Here is a 16,948-nt window from a genome sequence, read left to right as displayed (position 1 = left end):
GATCCTCATCATTCTTGTCATCCTCACTGTCTGTTGGGCGTGGAGAGCCCATCACTGTCTTCTCCCACTTGTGCTTGGGGAAAGGGAATCGGGGAGAGAGGAGGCTCCCCCATGACCCCCTCAGTTCACCATTGGAATTTCTTCCCTCTTCTCAGCCTAAGACTCTCCGTCTTCCCATAACCTTGGAAAGCTCACACAGAGGGGTCGCTTTCTGTTGGCTGTTGGTATTCCTTGTGTCCTCCTTCTTCGGTGGTTATTCAGCACCGTAGCACCTCAGGAATGGTCCGATGAAAATAAATGATTAAACCCAATGCAGCTCTGCTCTAAAGTGACTTTTATGTGGAAAGAGTGTGCTCAAAAGTCTAATTACGGCTATGACCTAATTAAATCCTTTTTCTTTTCCACAGTTTAAGCCGTTATGGCAATGAGAATAACTTCTCATGGAAAATTAAAACCTAAGGGCAGCGCCTGATTTCCTTTACAGTCTCTAGCCGGGCAACAAAAACAGCTTGTGGATGTCTTTCCATGACATCACTGTCGCAGTGACAGGAACTTGAAGTGGCAAGTTCGGGAGCTGCCTTGTTATTGTTGAGCTGTATGGAAACAGTCAGCGAAGAAGTTAGTTATCTGGGAATTCTTCGTTTATGAATAAGGTTTTCCCAGAGGGCACATGGGAGGGGAAATACAGTTGTGGATTAAAGAAAAAAAATTAAATTCCATTTCCCATTGTCAAAATAATTCATAGGGGAGGGAGTGATGCTAACGGATATTTTGCTATTTTGGATAAGTTTGTTCTTTTCTTGTTTCCAATTAAGCACTCCTAATTCTTTTCTGGGCTATTTTTAGTGCCATTGACCACCACAATGTTCTCCGCTGCAAAAATATGATAACAATGCTGGCTTTCACAACTTTTGACCTGAATGAATTTGCCACAGTTCATTTACTAAGGAAATACCCTGAATTTCTATAAATTTCCTGGCTCCAAGGCTTATATGTCATTTAAAATAACTAAAATTAAAGTGATTTTTGCAACACAAAGGCCAGTTAGCTGGGGACATTGACAAGGCGCCTGTCGGAGGATACACTGATGTGTGCTTAGTTCACTGTAAGATAGTAAACGCGAAAATGAGTGCCAAGCGAATGCCTCGGTATGCTGATCTTGTACACATCTTTGCAGGTCTGTGCACCCCCATCAGACATAGAGAATGGTGGAAATCTGCAGGTATCTCTCAAGTACCTCCCATCGCCCCCAGTAACACTCTTGTGGTGCACATATGTCTTTGTTGTTTCCCTCCAGAGACCCTCTCTCTGTATCACTAAAACCAGGTTCCACAAGGTGTGGCCAAGCCCAGGGTGGTCCACAAAGAGCTCCCCAGACCCGGTCCTTGCCCAGAGCAAACCAGAGGAGGCAGAAGTGAGTGGTTTGTGCCGAGGGAGCATGAGCGGCCATAGTCAGAGCTGATCAAATGAAACCAATCTTGGGAAATCCCAAGGAGCAGACGTTCATTATGGGGACGCTGAGTTTTGACTCATGATGGAAAGGAGTGAGCTGTGGATGTGAAAGACATTTAGTGATGTTTTGCTTACACACAAGCAAGTGTGTCTGACTGTATGGCCAGGCCAGGCAGCTAAGTACAAGCAAGTTGTGTGTGTTTCTATGACTCTAGAAGAGCCAGCCAGTCAGTGAAATACACGGCAAGGGACGGTTTTTTTCAGTCAACAAAGAAATCGCCTGGTACCTTATAAACACAACGAGCGTTAGACCGTGTGTGTTCATTTTTTCGTTTCTGCACCTCTCTGAGGGGTGTTGATGGGGGGAGGTGGTGAGGGGAACAGGATCTCCCTGGTGACACCTCATGTCTGTCCTCTCGTCATGTGACTTCTGGGGGCTTGGGGGCAGGCTCCCGGTGCAGCTCCCAGCCACCCCTGTCTCCAAGGGAAGTTCTATCTTGTTTCTTTCCTGCCTCACCTCGGGCCATTCATTATTCTCTTGGTGGGGCTTTGTGTGTTTCCTGCACAATTTTCCAGGCACGCACCATGTTTGGCCCAGAACGTGGTAGGTGATTGGTCAGGAGTTGATAAATAAGATACCCTCCACTTTCTCTCATCTCCATGTAAGGAGAAGAAAAATACGAGCAAGGATCAGGTTGCCAGCCAGCCACCTGGGTGTCAGCCTTTGAGCCCAGGGGAGGCAGGGACATCTTACTCGAGGTTATAGTCCCAACACCTGCTGGAGTGCCCAGCTCCCCATAAACAGGCCTGAGTAATGCTCAAGGTTCGATGTGTTCCCAAACGCAGGTGTTGAACTGCAAAGGATTTGGTCACTGGGAAAGTGCCTCTTACCTTTTTTAGTGAAAATGAAATTCGAGGCCACTGTTTTCAGATCTCTAGTTCATCTTCGGTATGGTGATTACCCCATCCCCTCAAAATAAGAAACACAATTTTTCTCTTTTTTTCACACTTTGTTCCATTTGTCTTCTTGGAGTTAGAGCACTTTGGTTGCAAGGATCCAATCACCGGTTGTTATCCCTGCACTGCCCTTTCTCCCCCGCAAGGGATTTTCACCTAGGAAAACAAATGTTTTTCTTCAGGTGAGAGTAAGAGTGTTCTCATGACGTTGGGCCCTGCGTTCTTACAAACCCTCACCTTAAAAGTCGTCCTGTGAGCATCATTGACGCTTCTGTCCCAAGTTGCCAAGTGTTTGGGACATTCAGAGCCTCGTCGCTCTGTACACCCTTAAAAGGTTAGGATTTGGGAGGGAGAGGGTTGGCAGTTATTCTGTGTCACCTTTCATTCGAGTAGGCTTTATTGGTTCTGTCTTTTTTTTTTTTTTAAGATTTTATTTATTTGAGAGAGAGAGAGAGAGAGAGCCAGAGCACGAGCAGGGGGAGTGGGAGAGGGAGAAGCAGACTCCCCACTGAGCAGGGAGCCTGATGTGGGGCTCAATCCCAGGACCCTGAGATCATGACCCAAGCCGAAGGCAGATGCCTCACTGACTGAGCCACCCAGACGCCCTTCGGTTTTATCTTTCATGGATGGCTATAATGCTCGAGAAATTAGAAAAGGAGCTCACTCCAGGGAACTGTGGAACTAGGTGTCTTCTCATATCCCCCACAACTGAGGCCATAGTCTGTGATCAGTAAATACTTCTTTGTGGAAGTATTTCCTGCCCCCCACCCGGCATTGGAGTTGAGCTACGTGAGCCACCCAGATCTCCGTAAGTCCTGGTATATCTTCTGTGAGGTCAGTAATGGTTATTCTTCTTTTCTTCAACTTGTACTCAGGCTGTTGACTGTTCGCTCTATGGATTATATAAGGCCTACCTCGGTTTCCATACTCATGCTTCTTAGGGGGTTTTTGTTTTTCCTGACAATGTTTTTCAAGTTGCTCTGTTGGAACATGTTCCATGCAGCGGAGGTTTGTAGAGTGAGGAGACAGCAGAGAGGACAGACAGGTAGCCCAGCTGCGGGTCAGAATTCCCCTCCAGCAGCGTCACCTTGGGAAGATTATTTCACCTCCGTCGGTATCAGTTTTCTTCTCTGTAAAATGGGAATCATGTAGATGTTGCAGGGATTGTATGAAATAATGTGTGTTGAGTATTTTACGTTGGCTTGTGTAGTATTACTTGAAAAGAATGAGCTTTTCCTTCGCAGGTGGAGAAATGTTGGATGTGTTGTTTGCATTTTGGGTTTAGCTGCAATTCCAGAGCTGCTGATAGGGGTTGAGAGCCTTCGCTTCCACTGTGTTCCATTTTGCTGTTCTGGTGTCAAGAGAGATCGAAAACGACCAGATCCAAGTGACACCCTAGGTTTCAAAGTGCTTTTTTCAATTTTTCAAAGAATTCAGAGAATCTAAGTTACCATGGAAGTTCTACACAGGTGTTGATTAAAAACTATAAAGAAGAAAGAAAAAAAGAAAGGAAAAGAGAAAGAAAAAGAAAGAAAGATATTAGCCATGGCATGAAATAAAAAGAAAGAAAGAAAGAAAGTTATCAGCCATGGCATGAAATTGACTGGGTGTTCAAGAGGGAAACAGCGGCTTTCAGCCTGGACTAGGTTAGCGGTAAGGGAATGGGGCATTGAGACAGAAGTTGTATCAAATCTGATGTGGAACCACACACGCACCAGAGCTGCCATAATTGTAGAGACTGACAATACCGAGTGTTGGCGAGGGCAAAGAATAGCATTTCTGGCTTAGAAAACACTACAGCTAAATGAGGTCCCACTCCGGGCAAGTACCCGAGAGAAACGAAGGCAGATACACACGTGTACACTTCCTCTCATCTCTTTGTAATCCCTATGTTTTGTCTGTAACCACTGTCTTTTTAAGCTTCTTGAAAATTCTCACTGGAATAAGTCAGGGAATGAATAAAATCTCCCATCCCCTTTAAAAAAGTTTTTTAAGTGAGAGACTAAAATTTTATCCCTGAGAAATACTTTGTAGATGATTTCTTTGTTTCTTATGGAAGGGAAAGCTCAAATCCAGAGAGGGGAACTGGCCCGCCTGAGGTCCGTCAGGGAGTCTGGAACCCCCAGGACCCCCAGGACACTGCTGGCCCGGCTCTCCCACAGACACGGGCATGAGAGTGGACGCTCACGAGATTGGCCTGGGCTCTTGTGAATCCGAGGGCAGGCCCACATCTGGCGTCTGATCACACTGTGTGCCCAGTTATCTTGGAACCCGCTGCCCACCGTCCTTAAGGAATAGAATCCTTATGGGACTTTTCTCAGTGTCTTGCTAGGAAAAAGGGGTTCCCAGCTATTGTTCTGTTTTCCATCTCCCAGTTTTCTCTCAGCTTTAACAGTGGCTGCTACCTACCTCGCATGTGGTGCTCCCCAGTTGAGACCCAGTGGCTTCGACTTTGCTGACTTGTTGGTATTGTTCCTTGTATGCAGAAATCCCTTCCCCAGCTTCCTCACTGGGTAATTCTTATTTGTTCAAGATTAACATGGGCATCATCTCGATGGAGAGCTTATTCTCGTAATAACCAGAGTATACCCATAACCTCAGCACTTAACACTTTCCATGGAAACGCTTGCTTGGTGGCCCCTAGAAGCAGTGAGCCCGCACAGGGCGCCGTGAGGGCAGGCGCTGGCCTGTCGTGTTCTCCTCTCTGGTGCCTGCTGAGGTGTGAGGTGCGCATCACTTGGCCTCTGCTTCATTCTAGCCATAGCTCAAAGCCCTTTTTCCTTTTTCACTTCTAATTCGGTAAAAGCTTCTTCTGAAACAGTTAGTCATTGTTTTTTTAAACTTTCACTTTTTAAAAACTCTCCAAAAGAGCAAGGAATAATGTCTTAGCTTGTGCTGCCATTACAAAATACCACAGACTGGACGGCTGGAGCAACAGACATTTATTCCTCTCAGTTCTGGAGGCTGCAAGTCCGTGGGGAAGCTGCCGGCAGGGCTGGTGTCTGGTGGGAGCTCTCTCCTTGGGTGGCAGATGGCTGCCTTCTAGCTGTTCACATGGCAGAGAGAGAGAGAGAGAGCGAGCGAGCAAGTGAGCGAGCTCTTTGGTCTCTTCTTACAAGGTCACTAAGCCCATCGTGAGGAATCCCCCCTCCCATGACCCCATCTAACCCCAGTTGCCTTCCAAAAGTGCCATCTCCATATACCATCCCATTGGGCATTAGGGCTTCAACATATGAACTGGGGGCGGGGGTGGGGGGTGGGAGGGGCACGGGGGTGTCCACAGCAGAAGAGCTCACTGACATTTTGCAGAGTACACCGAACTGTAGAGCAAGAGCTGAAAGCCTTCGTGGTTTGTGTTAAATCCCTCAAGCAGAGTTGAGCGGTCGCAGTCGGGGTGAAGCTCTTGCAAGCTTGCTCAGGAGTTCTCACCCCCAGATGGTGCAGAACCCACTGTGACCAGACCTGGAGAAGGCACAGCCCGTGACGTCATGGCCTCACTTCTCCCAGCTGTTCTTTCTCCAGAAATTGTTGGGATTAAGGAAAGAGGCAGGTTTAAAGCAGCAAAAGGGTTTTTACCAAATGAGTACTATGTTTCCTTAAACACTGCAAGGAGGTCTGGATGTATATCTTTTGGCAAATGTTCTTTCCCCTCCATTATTACTCAGGATAACAATGGCATGAATTGAACCTCTATTGAAAGGAGATGAAATGACTAGGCTCAGGCATGTAAGCTAAACACAGTCATAAATTAATAAGTCATGAGTGTGTTACTCTGCCTAACCAGTGAAGGGGACAGCCATGAATAAAAACTCAGTCGATTAAGTGGTAACAGCAAAACAATGGCAAGTGGACATGGTAGACATCCAGTTCTTTTTCTTTCTTCATTTGGAAGCAGGATTGACTCCTTTGAAATAAATAAGTACCCAGGTTTCTTAGAAAATTTGGGTGGGAGACCTTAAAATATTATGGATGCGTTTCTTTGTTTTTCTTCTGAAAAAAGCTTAGACCTAGAGACAATGCTCAAATATGGGAATTTGTTAAGACACCAGTGCATTAAAGGTCTTTTTAAAAGTTAAAAAAGAAAAAAAGGAGATGAAAAAAATTCTTCAGGCCTTGGAGTAAATATCATTATGGTGCTTTTATTTAAAAGCTCCTTTGAGCTGAAATTTATTTCATTTCTAAAAATAAACCGCAGAGATTAGATCTATCCTTTGAGTGAATCAAAACAACTCAGAAGATTAAACACCTTAGCCGCATGCCCTTCCTTTCCAGAAGCACAGAGCCCTGTTTAGCTTGGGAGACTGATAGAACTTTCAGGCAGCAGGACAAAATTTTAAAAATCACTTTGGCAGAAACCAATCATTTTTAAAAGTAAGCCTGTCAGTAGATGAGGACATTTACTGAATACAATGGAATGGAGAAAGTTGAGAAAAAGTACCAGAATGAAGACTCTATTGGCTTCACAGCAGGCGGTCTTTGAATGGAGTTTGAGAGAAAGGTAGGGTAATCCCAAATTCCCTGTTTATCTCAACAACTGGATGTTCTAAGGATGACAACAGTATTTTGCTCTTTATACTGCTTGGCAAAGAAGCAGTACTTGGCATATTTATAGCCTCTTTCCTTAAAAAACATAGTATATGATAGAAAATCAGACAGATCGGGTATTTTAGGATGAGCTGAAGTGGAATGCCCACAGAGAGAGAGAAAAGGAAGAAGTCCTCCAGAGGTAGAGGGAAACACCGTATCAGTGTCCATGTCAATATGGCTGCTGGAGAAACGTGAACACTGAGAAGTCTGACACCCAGCCACCCAGAAGCTAACACCTGTACGACTGTGCCAGGAAGTTGCAAGTCCAAGAGAAAAAAATGTCCAAAGGGCCACAGGTTTTTGAAGTTACAAGCAAAGGACCAATGTTAGACAGTGTGACAAGACACACAGGTCTTTTCAGTATACAGCATGTGTTGGAAGGTTCAGAGTTTTGATACTTAAACCCTACTACCCACTCCGCTTCCCTTCTTGGGTGTAGACTCAGAGAATACAGGGACAAGCAATAGTAGGCACGTGGGAAACAAAGTTGAGCTGAAAATGTCAAGAGAGTTGAAATGTCAAAAATGTTTAGAGACTTGGGGCGCCTGGGTGGCTCAGTGGGTTAAAACCTCTGCCTTCGGCTCGGGTCGTGATCCCAGGGTGCTGGGATTGAGCCCCGCAGGGAGCCTGCTTCCTCCTCTCTCTCTGCCTGCCTCTCCGCCTACTTGTGATCTCTGTCTGTCAGATAAATAAAATATTAAAAAAAAATGTTTAGAGACTTAAGGCTTTCTGCTCCTGCTAGGAATCATGGCTTCCTCCCCATCCTCCATTCCACACCCAACAGGTGGAGACAGAGACTCCAGGGAACTTTACTACGTGGATTCAGGGGAAGAGAGAAGCCATTTAGAGTCTAGGTTTTGTGTGTGAAAAGCACTAGAATCCCATTAACTAGTATAATGAGCCTTGGTAAACGTACAGCAAGATGAGGAAGCCTTTCCATCAGAGTGAACTTGGATGAGAGTGGAAGGCCAGGAGGCAGATGAGTTTCCTCTCCCATGGGCAGAGGGAATCATGAGGAAGAACCTGAATGTTGCTCTCACCACCAGCTGCCTTAATTAATCCCCATCAGCTGCATCATACCTGAAACTGTCTGAGAGAAAGAGAAAGAGATTATATCTTTGAGAAAGTCCTGTTGCCCCAGGCTGGTAAAATATTTATATATATACATATATTAAATATATTTTTATATATTTATAAAAAATATATTATTATATAACATGATATATATTACATATATATAATATACATATTCCTAGACTATGATAAAAGAAAAAAGGTAATTAAAATTATGATGTTGCGTTCATAAGATTGGCACTGATCGGGAAGATGTTCAGAACAAATGAAGTAAAGCCCCCCACCTTGCCTTACCATGACATCTAAGGAGGTTCTGGGGAAACAGTGGTTAGCCAAACCTGGCTTGAAAACAGTAGCTTAACCTTTCTCTGGATCTCAGTTTTATAATCTATATAATAATCTGTAATTATATAATAAATGGAAACATTTTACTTCAGAGTTCGGTGTTGTATGTTGTGACAGGCCAACATTCAACGAAACAACTAGGGGGAAAAGCAAATAAATTGCAAAAACTGTATTTTTAAAGAAATCGGAAGGGTGCCTAGGTGGCTTAGTCAGTTAAGCGTCTGACTCTTGATCTCAACTCAGGTCTTGATCTCAGGGTCATGAGTTTAAGTCCTGTGTTGGGTTCCATGCCGGTTGTGGAGCCTACTTTAAAAAAAAAAAAAAAAGGAAAGAAAGTAAAAGAAAGAGCAAGGAAAAGAAAAAAGAAAAACAAATCAGAGACTGGTGAAAGCAATAAGAACCACATAAATAATTTCCAGAGAAGGAAGGACCCTTCCTAGGTATACTGAGTAACATAAGGTCTTCTCTTCAAGGTGGTTGGGGGTGGGCAGAACTTGCTGATTTTGGGTGGGGGCTAACGATCTGGCTGGTCCAAGAAGAGCAGACAGGACACAGTGTAGCAGGATTAGTGAGGCATAAAGGGAGGGAAAGAAAGGAGAGAACAGGGTGCCTGGGTGGCCCATTGGGTTAAGCCTCTGCCTTGGGCTCAAGTCATTATTTCAGGGATTTGGGATGGAGTCCTGCATCAGGCTGTCTGCCTGCTTCCCCCCCCCCCCTCTTTGCTTGCTGCTCTTCCTACTTGTGATCTCTCTCTGTGTCAAATAAATAAATAAAATCTTTTTTAAAAAAATGGAGAGAACAGAAGAAAGCATGAGAGACACGGAAATTGTCAAAAAATCCAAAGTATGTGTCACTGGAGCTCTAGAAGAGAGAGATTGAGCAGACACAGTATTTGAAGGGGTAATGGCTGAGAAGTTTCCATAACTGCTGAAAGATATCAATCACAGCCTCAAGAAGCTCACCCAACCCCAAACAAAAAATACAAGGAAAACCATACTTAGGCATATCCTAGTCAAACTGTTGAAAACCTGAGGTGAAGGGAAAATCTTATAATCAACCAGAGAAAAAAGACGTTACCTTAAAATCAGTGACATTTCCCCTGATACTAGGAATGCCAACAGACAATGGAATAACATCTTTTAAGTGCCAAAATTTACGGGAGAGACGAGGTCATCTCAGTAGTCCTGCTCCTCTATTCCTGTTAAAAAACTGATCACCAACCTGTTCAAAATTACTGAGTGTATTTGGGGATTTACTGTGTGGAATTTTCTAGACCCTTACTAAATGTATGTGCTTATTTGATCTCCAAAACTTTTCTAAAATTGCATTTATTTATTTGTTTTTAAGTAATCTCTGTGCCTAGCATGGGGCCTGCACTCAATGACCCTGAGATCAAGAGTGGCAAGCTTGGGACACCTGGGTGGCTCAGACAGTTAAGCATCTGCCTTCTGCTTGGGTCCTGATCTCAGGGTTCTGGGGTCGAGCCCCGAGTCAGGGTCTCTGTTCAGCAGGGAATCTGCTTCTCCCTCCCTCCCTCTCTCAAATAAATAAATAAAATGTTAAAAAAAAAAAAAAAGAGTTGCATGCTTTACCAACTGAAACACCCAGGTGCCCCATAAAATCACATTTAAAACTCATTATGAATCAAGGAAAGTAGTACATAATTTGGATAGACCATGTTCTAAAGTAAAATATAAATATTTGAAGGTAAAATAAATAAAAGAGTCTATAAGAAAGAAACCACAGGGGCGCCCGGGTGGCTCAGTGGGGTAAAGCCTCTACCTTCGGCTCAGGTCAGGATCCCAGGGTGCTGGGATCGAGCCCCGCATCAGGCTCTCTGCTCAGCGGGGAGCCTGCTTCCTTCTCTCTCTCTGCCTGCCTCTCTGCCTACTTCTGATCTCTTCTGTGAAATAAATAAATAAAATCATAAAAAAAAGAAAATGAAAAAACAACCCATGGTAAATTACATATCTGATAAGGGGCTTGTATCTACAATATAGAAAGAACTCTTAAAAATCAATAGTAAAAAGACAGAGCTCTCAATTTAAAAGGGGGCAGAAGATCCCAATAGACAGTTCTTCAGAGAAGATACAGAATAACCCCCATGGAAAGATACTGAATAGCCCCCAGGGAAATGCAAATAAAACCACAAGGAGATACCACCACTTCAACCCACTAGGATGGCTATTCAAAAAAAAAAAAAGACAAATCAGATCAAGCATGTGATTGGACTCATGATTTCAGCTCAAGTCATGATCTCATGGGTTGTGGGATCAAGCCTCATGTCAGGCTCCTCACTCAGCATGGAGTCTCCTTGAGATTCTCTCTCTCTCTCCCTCTGCCCCTGCCCTCTGCCCACTCGTTCACTCGCTCACACGCACACATGCTCTCTCTCTCAAATAAATAATCTTTTAAAAAATGAAATAAAGGTTGGCTACTGCTGCCCTCTCCCCCCACCCCAAAAAGATCAAGCTTGCAAAGAAATGGGAATCCCCACACTCTGCTGGTGGGAATGTAAAACGGTGCAATAAATGATCGTTACAGTGATGATGGTGATAATGGTGATGGGGTGATGATGTCTTGGTTATCAGGTTCTGTCCTGTTCATCAGTGTTACAGAGCAGTTCTGTGAATGGTGGCAGTTTTGTGGATACTTTTACTCAACCTAATGATATGTCAATGACCAGGGATTCAACCATACCTTCCTGTGAAATTTCTAGGGGATCTTTTTTTTTTTTAAAGATTTTATTTATTTGACAGACAGAGATCACAAGTAGGCAGAAAGGCAAGCAGAGAGAGAAGAGGAAGCAGGCTCCCTGCTGAGCAGAGAGCCCAATGCGGGGCTTGATCCCAGAACTCTGGGATCATAACGTGAGCCGAAGGCAGAGGTTTTAACCCACTGAGCCACCCAGGCGCCCCAAGGGGATCTGTTTTTTAAGATTTTGTTTATTTATTTCAGAGAGAGAGCATGCACGAGCCGGGTAGGTGGTAGAGGGAGAGAGGGAGAAGCAGACTCCCTGCTGAGCAGGGAGCCCAACATGGGGCTCCATCCCAGGACCCTGAGATCATCACCTGAGCCAAAGGCAGATGTTAAATGGATGGAGCCACTCAGGTGCCCAAGATATTCCAATCTGATTGATACTGGGCAGGACTTTAGTTTTTGTCTTTTGGGTGTTTTGGGAGGAGACTCTGGTGTGTAGCTGGGGGTGTTGAGAGCTGCTGAGTCAGGTTCACGCCCAGGGTTCAGCAGAACTACCGCGGAGGACTAGCTACCACTGGGGTGGACTGTGAGAGTCGGCACAGGCGGCAGACCAGGGTGTTAGTCCCAGCTCTTCCCTTTTGTGACTCTGTGCTTTGAGCAACGTAACCTCTAGGAGCTTCAGTTTTTTCACCTGTAAAATGGGACCAAGCACCCTCCTGTGCAGGGATGTTGGGGGAACACATGAGCTCATACATGTAACACTACAGAGTGGATGTCTGGCACATTTTTGGTCCTCTTTAAATTGTGGTCACTTTCTTCCCTTCCCTTCGCCGAACTAGATGGTCATGTCGCATCTTTCCTAACTCCACTCTTCCTCTGTAAAATGTAGGAGTTTGTTCAAAGTCACCAGAGGTTTTCTAGGTTTAAAATTTATCCTTACTTCACATACCCTTCATCTCCTATTGTCCCTCATCCATGTTCTCTGTCCCATGGTGCTTAGGGGGAAATGTTGGTCTCCTGATACCTGCCAGAGTGAGAACTCACTGTGTCCTTGAACGAGGACATACCAAACTATGAATAGCCATGCCCAGAATTTAGCTGGAGTTGTCTGTCACTAATAATTACACTGATCATGATAAGAAATCAGAGGATTGATGGTAAGGGTTAAATGGAATGTTTTTAAATTGCCAAATAGAGTTCTCAGCGTTAGCTGTGGTTTGTGTCTGGTGGACTTGGAATAGTTCCTCGGGTCCTGGGTGAAAAAGAGATAATCTGCTCTCGGTGTATAACTTTTTATTGTTTTACTCTTTACCCTGAAAAGGCCCATTAGTAACGTCCGTAGGTGAGTCTACAACACAGACAGACTCCAAGGCACTCTGACATATGCCTCCTGTTCTGTGGCCCGGGAAGGAGTTGCAGCCTGCCCTTCCTTGGGGATGGGGCCCGCCAAGCCCTCCCATATCAGCTGGACAGAACAGTCTCAAGAACTGTTCTTGAGACAGTGCTGGTGTTGGAGGGGGTAGAGCAGAGCTCCTCACATGTGAATATGAAAGCAATCACCTGGCTGTCTGTTCAAATGTAGTGTTGTTCCATAGGTCTGGGGTGGGGCCCGATATTCTGCAGGCTCCCAGGTGGTGTTGATGGCAGGGGCGTGCAAGACATCTGTTCTGTCTGCCCAGCACATTCCCTCCTTCCTCCAGGAAAATGTGCCTCTTCCTTCATTCCAACCATGAAGTTCAAGGATGAATGTCCACATTCTTCCATTACTCTGGCCACTGCCCCCTCCGCCCTCTCTCCTGCCCCTCCCATCATGGTCAGTTGGTCCAGGAGATAATCAGAATCTTTCCTGACATTTTGGACTTGAAACATTTTTGGACTTGAAACTCAAAACGCGGAGTGAGCCAATCGTGAATCCTCCCTGCGGAGGGAAGGAGGAGATGAGCAGAGAAGATCTCAGTTGTTCTCCAGTCTGGCTTCCAACGGCCCCTAACGTATGAAAAGGGGTTTAAGAAGAAACAAGATTGTGACTTGCCAGCTCCAATGACTAGTGTGGTTCTAGAAAGCGTATCAGCCACTGACTGCATGTAGGTCCCTGTTGGTAGATCCTGAACATACAAAGAGGGACGACACACGTCCTGCTTGGGGAGATCACACATTTCCGTAGTTTGGCACTGCCTCTGGAAGAGATGTCTGATCCACCCAGATGTGTGGCTGGGGTGGCGGGCTCAGGTTCATCCAAGTTTTCTAGGAGCGCCTGGGCGGCTCAGTCAGTTAAGCGTCCGACTCTTGATCTCAGATCAGGATCTCGGGGTCCTGGGATCGAGCCCGGTGCCAGCTCCGTGCTCAGCAGGAGTCTGCCTGAGGATTCTCTCTCCCTCTCCCTCGAACCCTGTCCCCCTCACATTTGCGCACGCTCTCCCTCTCTCTAAAATAAATAATTAAATATATTTTAAAGCTGTGCAAGTTTTCTAGAAATGGATTTTCACAAAGTGAGCAGGAATGGTAGGGGGAGGCCACTTGTATGAAGTTCCAGGCAGAGGGACTTTGCTGAGCAAATGTGATGGTGTAAAACCGCGTTAGAGACACTACAGCACGTTTAAGTGAGGGACATGGGCTGTCGCTGAGATAGCGCAGGGCAGGGTCTTTTCTCTGTGCTGTTGTCGGTCCCTTTCTTCTTCAGGCGTCTGTGTCTCAACAGTAACAACAAAGCAGTAACAAACAACAAGCCCAGCTCTCCAACCGTCCCCCCTGCCCCCCGCCAATGCACGACTGTCCAGTTCCCACCACCCACCACTCCCCTTTTTCTTTCCCTCAGACAAACAGAAAATGTGTCTTAGGATCGGAATGAATGTTTAAAAAACAAGCCTGATCTGCTTTAAATACCAAAATCTGCTTCAATAACACAGAGGTTGTGACATCCGCTGACAAAGCCAGGAAGTTCAAAGGCCCGCTGCCCGGCACCACGTACCGAGCTCTGCTGTTGCTGGCCTCCCTCAGCCCAAGGCTGGTCCTGGTGTTTGTTGTTCAGATCTGTGTGTGCGACGGAGACATTCCTCAGACCGCAGGACTCTTTCTTCTGGGGGAAAAATTTGTATTTTTAAACATGCTTTCTGAAAGCAAGAACAACAGTCGCTAGTCAGGGCTGCTACTGAAGTCTCTTGAAGGGCAAGTTCCAAGAGGAACTCGAAGTCAATTTCTTGAGCACATTTTAGCCATTTTAATGGCTTAAAAAAAAAAAAAGTTTACACATTTACTAACACTTGTCACCAGAACTTTTTCATCATCTGACGCTGAAGCTCTGTCCCTGTTCACACTGACTCCCCACTCCCAATTCCCCACAAGCCCTGGCAACTTCCATTCTACTTTCCATCTCTACGGACGTGATGACTCTAGGTACCTGATGAAAGTAGAATCCTACACTATTTGTCTTTCTGTATCTGGTTTATTTCACCCACTGTCATGTCTTTCAGGTCCATCCGTGTTGCAACATGGGTCCAATTTGCCTTCCTTGCAAAGGCTGAGTAATTATGTATGCAACACATTTTGCTTCTCCATTCATCCATTGATGGATACTTGGGTTGCTTCCAGATTTGGACTAATGTGAATAATGCGGCTATGAACACGGGTTTGCAAATATCTGTTTGAATCCCTGCTTTTGGTGGATTTTTTTTTCCCCCAAAAGAAGCCATATGGAGGGGTGCCTGGCTGGTTCAGTCAGTAGAACATGCGACTCTGATCTCAGGGTTGTAAGTTCAAGCCCCACGTTGGGTGTAGCAATTACTTGAAAGATAAAGTCTTAAAAAAAAAAAAAAAAAGCAAGCTTTATGGAGCTGGTGGGGGCCCTTTCTTGAGTTTCTGGCTGTGAGGGAAGGCTGACCTGGGAGACAAAGCTTTGGTTCTACTCCTCACCGCTGTGAGGGTCCCAGGCCCCTGGAGCCTCCATCGCTAGGTCACAGTTTCCCCCACCTGTGATCTTGGGGGAGTCCCTTCCACTTCTCAGGTCCTGCCCCTAAGTGACCATGACACTTGGCACCCAGCCATGACCCCTTAGCTACTCCTGGTTTCTGTTTGTTCCACGGTGGAACTGAAAGTGGACTGGACCCTTGACACGAACAGGTGTTATCATTCCGAATTTTGAGTGTTCTTCCTCTTTGCTGAGGCATGCATTTGAACCTCACACCTGGTGAGGTTGGTGTGTGGGTGCAAGTCACTTAGTGGGCAAGTTGGGCTGGCCCACTGCCCAGTGTCTGCCTCTCTGTCAGGTGTCACTGACTGCTACTCATTCCATCTTCAGCAGTTGACTTTTGTGAAGCGGTAGAACTTTGGTGAGAGGCAGAAAGAGAGAGAAATGCCTTCCATGGTAACTGCTAGGGCTGGAAGTGGAAACAAAAGAAAGTACAGAAGGCTCAGAAACCTGTGGTTCTTCTGAAGACATCTCAGAGTGGTCCATTGAACTTTGCCGTAGCTCCGTAGTGTAGACAACTTCACCGCACGGTCGTTACAGAAATAAGACACACCTGTTTGTGACATTTGAGTGGGTGTCTCAGCCAGTCGAAAATGTGCTCCTTGAGAGATGAAACTTTAGAGAAGTCTGAAAAAGTGCCCCGGGAGAAAGACAGGCGACTGAACAAACATTTCCAGGAAGCAGTCCATGGCAGAGGCTCTGGTGTGGCTACCCAACCAATCTGAGTTTCAAGTAAGAGCCGGTTTGGAAGTTTTAAGATGTGTTTTTCTTGGCAAAAGGTGCAGTGAATGGGAATAAGCAGGCTGGTTGTCTGTCTCCCGGCAGACGGGATTCCTCCTGAGCTAGAGAGGTACACGGAGGAAGGGAGGCGCGGTCCCAGCTGTGAGGACTTCAGGCCCTGTAGGGAGGCGCGGTCCCAGCTGTGAGGACTTCAGGCCCTGTAGGGAGGCGCGGTCCCAGCTGTGAGGACTTCAGGCCCTGTGGGAGGTGGTGGTCTTGCACACCAGACAGAAAGCCGTGTGAGAGACACTCCGAGAATAAGGGACGGAGCCCACCAAAGAAGGCCATGAAGAGCTGGTGGAAAGGGGCGGAGGGCCTGAAGACAATGGTGAAGAATAAGGAAAGGCCAGTTGGACCCTTTACAAATGTAGGGAGGTTCTGTTAACGCCAAGCTGCCAACATCACAGCCATCCATCGGTAGGATGGAGCCTGTTTCAGTGGTTCTAAGAAATCCCCATTGGCTCCGTCCCAGGAAATATCCAAAAAGTGGCAAAAGTAAATTGTGATTAACAAGCTGAGCTTTGGTTAAGACTAAGGAAGGAAAAAAAAAAGAGAGAGAAAAAGACAGTAAAAGTAAGATTAAAAGGGAAGGTAATAAAAGTGAGCACAAATGAGAAAAAACAGTATTTTTTCCCAAATAGCGAAATGTTAATGACTTGGAAAATCTAGACGAAACACATTTTTGGAAAAAGGGAAAATGACAAGCTTGAATCAGGGAGAAAGAGAAGATTTGGTTAGGACAGTGGCCAATACAGGCCAGCCGCAACTAGAAGGCCCAAGTCCAAGGTGTTCAAGTCAGAGTTAACATCTGAAGTCAAGATCGCCTTCATCCTTTATAGGAAACTAAGCAGAGAAGCCGACGCACTAACTTATGTGGTCAGTGTAACCTTGTTTCCAAAACCAAACAGTTGCATGGCAAGCTAATAAAATTTTAGGCGCCCTTCAGTTAGGACCATAGGTGCAAAGGTCCTAAGCATAACGTTAGGTGAAAAAAAGGGAGGGTAGGAGAACAGCTGCCATTCCCCCTGCTGTTGAACTTACCTGCCCCCCTCCCCCCAGCACTTTGACCAAACTTTTTCCCCTTGTTCT

At 45.7% G+C, this 16,948-nt stretch overlaps 1 protein-coding gene across 1 annotated transcript in view; it reads left to right on the top strand.

Moving 5' to 3' along the window:
* TMEM241 (transmembrane protein 241) overlaps positions 1-16,948 on the top strand; it is a 110,239-nt gene that overhangs the window by 83,484 nt on the left and 9,807 nt on the right. The window lies entirely within an intron of this gene.

The sequence above is a fragment of the Meles meles genome, chromosome 12 (genome assembly GCF_922984935.1).
Source record: "Meles meles chromosome 12, mMelMel3.1 paternal haplotype, whole genome shotgun sequence".
Classification (NCBI taxonomy): domain Eukaryota; kingdom Metazoa; phylum Chordata; class Mammalia; order Carnivora; family Mustelidae; genus Meles; species Meles meles.
Note: the sequence above shows the minus strand (reverse complement) of the source record. Positions and strands in the feature narration are given on the sequence as shown.